Source organism: Podarcis tiliguerta (assembly GCF_965153285.1).
Source record: "Podarcis tiliguerta genome assembly, chromosome: 6".
Classification (NCBI taxonomy): Eukaryota; Metazoa; Chordata; class Lepidosauria; order Squamata; family Lacertidae; genus Podarcis; species Podarcis tiliguerta.
Window position 1 is genome coordinate 81065417 of NC_139539.1, and position 8117 is coordinate 81073533.

Here is an 8117-nt window from a genome sequence, read left to right on the forward strand (position 1 = left end):
TGAGGGGGCTGATGACACCTCCGCCCCTAGAGTTGGCACGCCTGCCCTATAGTATAACCCTATCTATCTATCTATCTATCTATCTATCTATCTATCTATCTATTTATGTTTATAAACCACCCTTCCTCCCATAGGAAGCCAGGACAGTGAAAACACAAGATAAAATTGTAGAGCAGTTCCTTTAGAGTTTAATTCGAGCATAACACAGATAAAATCGGAAGCATCAAAATCACCAGGCCTACTCGCAGACATTCCCCCAAATGCCAGTATGATATGATGTGTTTTAAGTGAGAGGAACAGAGATAAAGAGTTGTACAAACTGAGGGTCATGTTCACTGATGTAACTGTTAGACAAGCCTTTCCCAAAGACTTCAGGGCCTGACGTGCAGTGGTGGCACCATGAAAAATGTATATGCCTAGGTGGGTGAGCTGTGTCTCACATGTTCAGATCCTTGAAAGAAAAATCACAAATATGTTAATGACAGAGTCCAGCAATCAGGGAGAGGGAACTAGAGGATGAGATCTTGGGGGGGGGGGGGGACATACCGCCCCCCAGCAGCACTCATGCTGACCTGGCAGTAAAGTAAGGTCCTTGTGCCATTTCCTTATGAAAGCATGTCCAGCATTATTTATAATTTAAAATACAGTATAGAAACGAAACAAAAATATATTGAGAATGCATACCAGTAACTTAGATTACATATATTTCCATGAAGGTCACTGGACTATATCTTACATATATTTGCATGGTTATATCTCATTTGATTATCTCACAACTTTTTTGTTCAGTCGTTTAGTCGTGTCCGACTCTTCGTGACCCCATGGACCAGAGCACGCCAGGCACTTCTGTCTTCCACTGCCTCCTGCAGTTTGGTCAGACTCATGTTTGTAGCTTCGAAGACACTATCCAACCATCTCGTCCTCTGTCATCCCCTTCTCCTTGTGCCCTCCATCTTTCCCAACATCAGGGTCTTTTCCAGGGAGTCTTCTCTTCTCATGAGGTGGCCAAAGTATTGGAGCCTCAGGGCTAATTTCCTTCAGAATGGATAGGTTTGATCTTCTTGCAGTCCATGGGACTCTCAAGAGTCTCCTCCAGCACCATAATTCAAAAGCATCAATTCTTCGGCGATCAGCCTTCTTTATGGTCCAGCTCTCACTTCCATACATCACTACTGGGAAAACCATAGCTTTTACTATATGGACCTTTGTTGGCAAGGTGATATCTCACAACTACCTGTTTGTTTGTTTTTTGCTTGCTTGCTTGCTTGTTCATTTTAACATGACAGTTCTCCATAGGCTACAGAATGGATTTCATTTGTTCTCCCATCTTGGCAGTGCAGTGAATCAGATCTGCTTAAATTTTTTTTCTGTACTAGGAGTGAATCTTGTAGCTTCATACTATACTTTGGAACTTTAAATGTCATTTCTTATTACTTGACCAGTTTTAGAGTATATAGGCCAAATAAACCACGAGACCTACAATCTCAATATTAATAAACTTGAATTGGATAAGGAAGAACAAATCTTTAAAGCCCAGACCAAAATTTGCATTTCATTAGAAACCTCATTGCGAAGAAACAAGACTCTTTTTCTTTGATATGAAACTATTAATTCTTGATATCTGTATTCTCGGAAGAAATTGACTTGCCTCCATTTATTGAAATAACTAGAGCCAGTGCTCTAAACCCTTTTGTAATAATCTTATTTTGCATTTGCTTTTGGCAATGATAGGCGACGTATATTCAGCAAAGACACGGGGAACCACAACTTTTGAAAGCCGTTTCGCAATAGACACATTTCAGTGTTCACTAAAGAACCTCTGTGTGTATGTTCCTGAATCAATACATCCTGCCTAGGGGTGATAAAGGTAAAGGGACCCCTGACCATCAGGTCCAGTCGTGAACGACTCTGGGGTTGCGATGCTCATCTCGCTTTATTGGCCAAGGGAGCCGGTGTACAGCTTCCGTGTTATGTGGCCAGCATGACTAAGCTGCTTCTGGCGAACCAGAGCAGTGCACGAAAATGCCGTTTACCTTCCTGCCGGAGCGGTACCTATTTATCTACTTGCACTTTGACGTGCTTTCGAACTGCTAGGTTGGCAGGAGCAGGGACCGAGCAACGGGAGCTTACCCCGTCGCGGGGATTCGAACTGCCGACCTTCTGATTGGCAAGCCCTTGGCTCTGTGGTTTAACCCACAGTGCCACCCGTGTCTGTGAAACTTGTTTATACTCGGGGCCTAACACAAAACACTTGCAATGTGCATGCACCTGTTCAGGGTGCCAGTCAGCCATTTCTAAGATATTCCATTCTATGCTCCCTGCCCTCTGATTTTCTGCCCTTCCTGCCCCCCTTCACCCCAGCAACAGACACACAATCTTCTATGACCACTGAACATGGGGTGTTGGGGGCTTTTGTCACCTCCTTTGAGTCCCCTCCTCAACTAAAGGTAGCTTTCTCTTTTCTCACTAACCCTGTTTAGGCTGTATAGCCATTACCACTCAGCCCCAAGTTTCTTATTTATATATATTAAGGCCTTGGTATGAGTGCTGACCTTCCGTGCCTTGTACACATTGCATTGCAAAATTCAGAGAAGAGATTGTGTTTGGTTTCAAGTACGTATCTTTTCGGAAAAGCGTGTTCTCCTTCATGGAGAGCACGTGTTGTGGTGGGGTCTGCTGAGCCACCCCTCTGTTACCAGGCAGGGTCTCTAAAGATGGCCTGGGGCAGTGATTGGTTCACTGGGTTGCTGGGGTAAAAGTTATGTTGCAATTTTGGTGGGAGGGGTAAAATGTTTAAATACTCTGCACACAGCCTGGAGCTTTCTCTTTGCTGCATGCAACGGATCACCCGCCCACCCGCCCTTGAGTAAGGGGTTGTTGCATTGACCTTGCTATGCCTGTCATGGGGTCGTCTGCCGTTGGGGCAGGGGCCTGGTAGGAATTTTGTCCATCTGGCTGATTGACTGGGCCATTTGGTTTTTGCCTACTGTGTAGCAAATCGTCACAACTTGTAAGGTTGCGGTTAGGCACTGGTTATAAATTGGTGGAGGAGGGGTTAGGATAGGCTGGGCCTGCCCCTCCATGGTTGCTGCCGAAAGGGAATTCCGTTAAAGGAATCCTGGGGCTTGCCATCTTTTCGTCCAATCCCTGGAATGGGACTAGGGCCGGCAAGCCTTCGGGGAGCAGGCGGGTAAGAGTTGAGAGTCTGTGACTCAGCTCCATTTCTCCCCGACTTGCTTTCCCCTGCACTGTCTTTCGGTGGTGCCCGGAAGTCAGTTCTGTCCCCAGGCGGGGGGACAGATAGTCTTAACCAATGCCTAAACAACCACTCACAGTTTTGTATTTAAATAAAGTTGTGGCGAAAGTTATGCCAAAAACCTTAAACAAAAATTAAGTGTGTGTTGTGAGTTATTTGGGGGGTGGCTTGGGGACCTCGACACGCAAGTAATAATTAAATAGGTTTCCCTTTCTTCTTCTTTTTGTTTTGAAGTCCATCAAAAGAGCACAGGGGAACCATGGGAATAAACTCTCACGAGAGGAGGAGAGAGGAGAAGACTTTTCACACTGTGAACTTCCCACTCACCCTCGGGTTAGAACCTTCGCTGGGATTTCCTGGTCGCTGATTGACTAAGCCAGAAATATTTTTTTTGTCTTCCAGCCTGATTGGCACTTGGCTGTTGTTGTTGTTTTTAAGCCTTTCTCACAGTGAAAATTACTGCTTCATTTTGTTAGGTGGAATAACTATTTGTATAAGGGTGAAACTGGCATTGGGCATGATCAATATTGTAAAGTGGGGGCCAGAAGAAGTGGGAATTGACCCTGGCACCCCCAAGCTGCGGTTGGGGTCTCTGCCTGGTTGGTATCCTCATCCCGGTCACTCAACAAGACTTAGCTGGTTTGGCTTGTACCATGACAATGTTCAATACTGGGTGACTCCTAAGGAACAGGTTTGGCATGGTCCAAGCTCAGCTGATTCTATTCCACCAGCATGCCAGCCTTTGTTAGAGCCATGCCGGCCCTTACCCTGCCTGATGCAGTCAATAAATATTTGACTTGTTTTTCATCCAAACGCCTGGTGTCCTGTCTTCTTCTTTGTTGCTTCTCTGGGTCACATAATGTGCCTACCAAAGCAATCAGTTTCTCATGCCATTGGAACTTGACACTGTCGCTTGTGAAACAATTGTTTCATATATATATATATGAATATATTCTATTTTTGTATTCTACTGCAGCAGCTGGTATTTAAATTTCACATTAGGCTAAGATTTCAAAGACACATTTATCTTGTTGAAATTTCAAACTATAAAAAGTATATGTGACATATTTTTTGGCACTATCCTGCTTTAACAGCAGCAAGTTGTGATGAAATGCTGGCTCAGCTTTGCTAACCTCTGACTAAAATGGTTTGGCTCCAATGGTTGAGGAGAAGGATGCCTCCTTCTCTGAATTTTGGCTGATGACTGTCACCACCCTAACTTCATCCCTGCACACAGCAGCTGATGCTATATTCAAAGGTCCTTCAGCCCTCCATAAAGTGTTACTAATAGGCAAATGGCATTCCCTTCCAAGGTGCCTAGTAAATGTGTCCAATACAGTGGTACCTTGGTTCTTGAATTTAATCCATTCCGGGAGTCGATTCAACTCCTGAAACCATTCGAAAACCAAGGCGCAGCTTCCTTCACTCAAGCAGAAGCTGCGTCAGACATTCGGCTTCCGAAAAACATTTGCAAACAGGAACATTCACTTCTAGGTTTACAGCGTTCGAGAGCTGATTTGTTTGATGACTAAGCCAATCAGGTAATCAAGGTACCAGTGTATTGCCTTGGTTGCGCGTCGAGGTCCCCAAGACACCCTCCCCCCAAAGAAAAACACAATTGACACTTAATTTTTGTTTAAGGTTTTTGGCATAATTTTGGCCACAACTTTATTCAAATTACAGCAATGTGAGTGGTTGCTTAGGCATTGGTAGCACTAACTGACCCCACACGGGGACAGCTCTGACATTCGCACCCCCCACGAAGTCAGCAAGGGTAAGTCACCTGGGGAGAGAGACGGGACTGGGAACCGTGCCTCAACTCTCCCCAGAATGCTCCCAGGGGCTTGCGTGGCCCTAGCCCCTTGCCAGGGGGTTTTGGACAAAAGCATGGGGAGCCCCTGGGTTCCTTTAATGGAAAATCCTTGAAGCAGCAGCATTTTGGAGGGGCAGGCACAGCCGAATCCATACCCCTCCACCAACCAATTCCCAGACCAATGCCTAACCGCAAACCTTACAAGTTGTGACGATTTGCTACGCAGTAGGCAAAAACCAAGTGGCACACACTAGTCAGCCAAATGGACAAAATTCCTACCGGGCCCCTGCCCCAAAGCAGATGATCCCATGACAGGCATAGCAAGGTCAAGCAAAATTAGGGAAGGGAGGGCGGGTGATCCGAAGTAAGCAGCAAAAGAGGAAGTTCCTCGCTGTGAGCATTGTATAGGGCTGTCAATCAACAAATGGCAACATCTAGATTTCCCCAGTAACAGCCCGCCCCTGCTTAAAGGATGGCCAAACCATTTGCCTAGTAACAGTGAGGTGTCTTGTCAGCCCTGCCCGCAACCTGTGCTCTCCATGAGGGAGAACACACTTTCTTTGGACACTTACGGCAGAAAATGTCACAAATGCCCGTCCCTTATTCTGGAAGTAAAAAAAAAGGACATTGACTATCAATTTGCTGTCATTCCATGATACCCAAAAACAGTTGCCTTAGATGATTTCCTAATGCCAGGGCCTCCCCAATTAAAGTGTATATATACCAAAGCAGCACTCTTTTGACCTTGATTTCTTTTGCACTCTTACCAAACCAAAAGCACCGTACTGGCACATGAATCCCATGCAAAAATGCACTGTGGCAAAAGGATTTGGCTGGGTTCTGGCCTGGAAAAATTGCTGCAGTTTCTAATTGTTCCAAACAGTACATAACCAATTGCTCGGAGTTACCTAATGAAAGCCTACTGTGCTGCTTGTTTCAAACAGCAAGCAAGTGGCACAGGAAATCTTATTTAGCATGGTAAATAATTGGCTATTTCTGCTCCTATTACCATGTTCCTTTGACTGCCTTGGGAAATAGTTGAGATTATCTCTTCCCATCCTGCTAGGAAGCTGTTCTGGAGGTATTAGTTTAGACTGGAATGTAATGCTGTAATCTAGGGAAATACACTAGTGTATGATTGCAATAATTGTCGTTTTATTTGCTTTTATGTTTATGGGTTTAATGGTTTTATTACTCCCTTGCTGCCTAGTTATTTTATATTATTGTAAGTGATTTCAATAAGTAATTTGATTAGCAAGGCTGAACATCTCATTTATAGGCAGCCTCCTGGCTCTAAGGTAACAAGGACCTTTCTAAAGTGTTGTGTATATGTTTTTCTCTTCAACTACGTGTGAATACATGGTATTGTGAGCAATATGGGTGCCCATATACTAAGGAAGTATATGCCATGAAGAACTACAAGTTATACTTGGCATGAAGCTGCTCTAAAAAAATGACATCCCTCTATCAACATTTCCCCCATAATGTTTAGAAACACCCTTGCAGATGAACCACATATTTTTCCTGCCCAGCTGCTGGCATAGCCAAGAAAGCACAGAATATAATAAGGTTGCAACATGGGTACATTTGATGATGTGCAAGAGTTTTTGTTTACCTTTGTTACTCCATTTTGTTTGCTAAACGTCAGCATTCATTGATAAAAAAACACACTTTGCAGAGTGGACAGGATAGCCATGTTAGACAATAAAATTACCTTAAAGACCAACTCATTTATTATGCCACAAGCTTTCATGCACCAGAACAATGCATGCAAGGTTATTACAGGGCAAGATTTCACCAAGACATTTTGCCATCTGATGTGTGAAATTCAAGTGGCTTTTGCATCACAGCGCAATAGCATTTACCATTATTTTTATTTTCTGCCTTTGAAATGCCTGGCACATCTGCACTAGAGCATTGTAATATTAGAGCCAAAATGTCACAAAACAGCAGAGACTCCCACCAGTGCATCGGTCTCCCATCAGCCACACTGGTGTGCTTACCAGACAGGAGAAGAGGAAAGGCAAGGCAGTGGAGAGACTTGTACAGTGTGGGAGCAGCAGCAGGAGCGTCAAATTGGCTTTGAAAGCTCCAGTGTGCATGCTCTCACGTTCTCCAGAACGCTTCACCAGGTTGGATGGTAAACATAGCAAGGAGAGGAGGAAAAAAGGGCACATGCTGAAACCACAGAGTCTGCAATTGTTTGCAATCTTAAGAGGGAATGTGGGAAGTAGAAGCAGACATTGAAATTGGAGTCTATTGTGTGCTATTGTGTGCTCTCACACTGGTGAGAGCCAGTGTGGTGTAGTGGTTAAGAGCGGTAGTCTTGCAATCTGGGGAACCGGGTTCGCGTCTCCGCTCCTCCACATGCTGCTGCTGGGTGATCTTGGGCCAGTCACACTTCTCTGAAGTCTCTCAGCCTCACTCATCTCACAGAGTGTTTGTTGTGGGGGAGGAAGGGAAAGGAGAATGTTAGCCGCTTTGAGACTCCTTAGGGTAGTGATAAAGCGGGATATCAAATCCCAACTCTTCTTCTTCTTCTATTCAGGTTTCAGGTTGTACAAAGGCTGACAGGAAGAAGAAACACACAGAAAAAGTGAATCCTTCATTTTTGGAAACAGAAAATCCAGCTGATGCTCATATCGGCCTCCATCCTCAGGCAAAACATTCTGCTTCCTTGGTTGGAAAACAGCAATAAAGGAAACTAGGCAGTTCAGAAATTCAGGTGATATAAGACCATTATCCTCCAGTTTAAGAACCTGCTGTTGAGCATGCCAAAAGTTTCCCAGGTTGGTTTCCTGTAGACAGCTTCTGCCTGTGTTGGGGCAGACAGAATCTCTGGAACGGCATTTGATTATTCTTCGGCTGAGCTCAATATAGTCAAACCTCAGTTCTCAAACAGCTCAGTTTTTCGAACATTTTGGCTCCCGAGCCCTGAAAACCTGGAAGTAAATGCTCTGGTTTTCAAACATTTTCTGGAAATCGAATGTCTGATGTGGCTTCTGCTTGAGTGCAAGAAGCTTTTGCAACTAGTCGGAAGCTGCACCT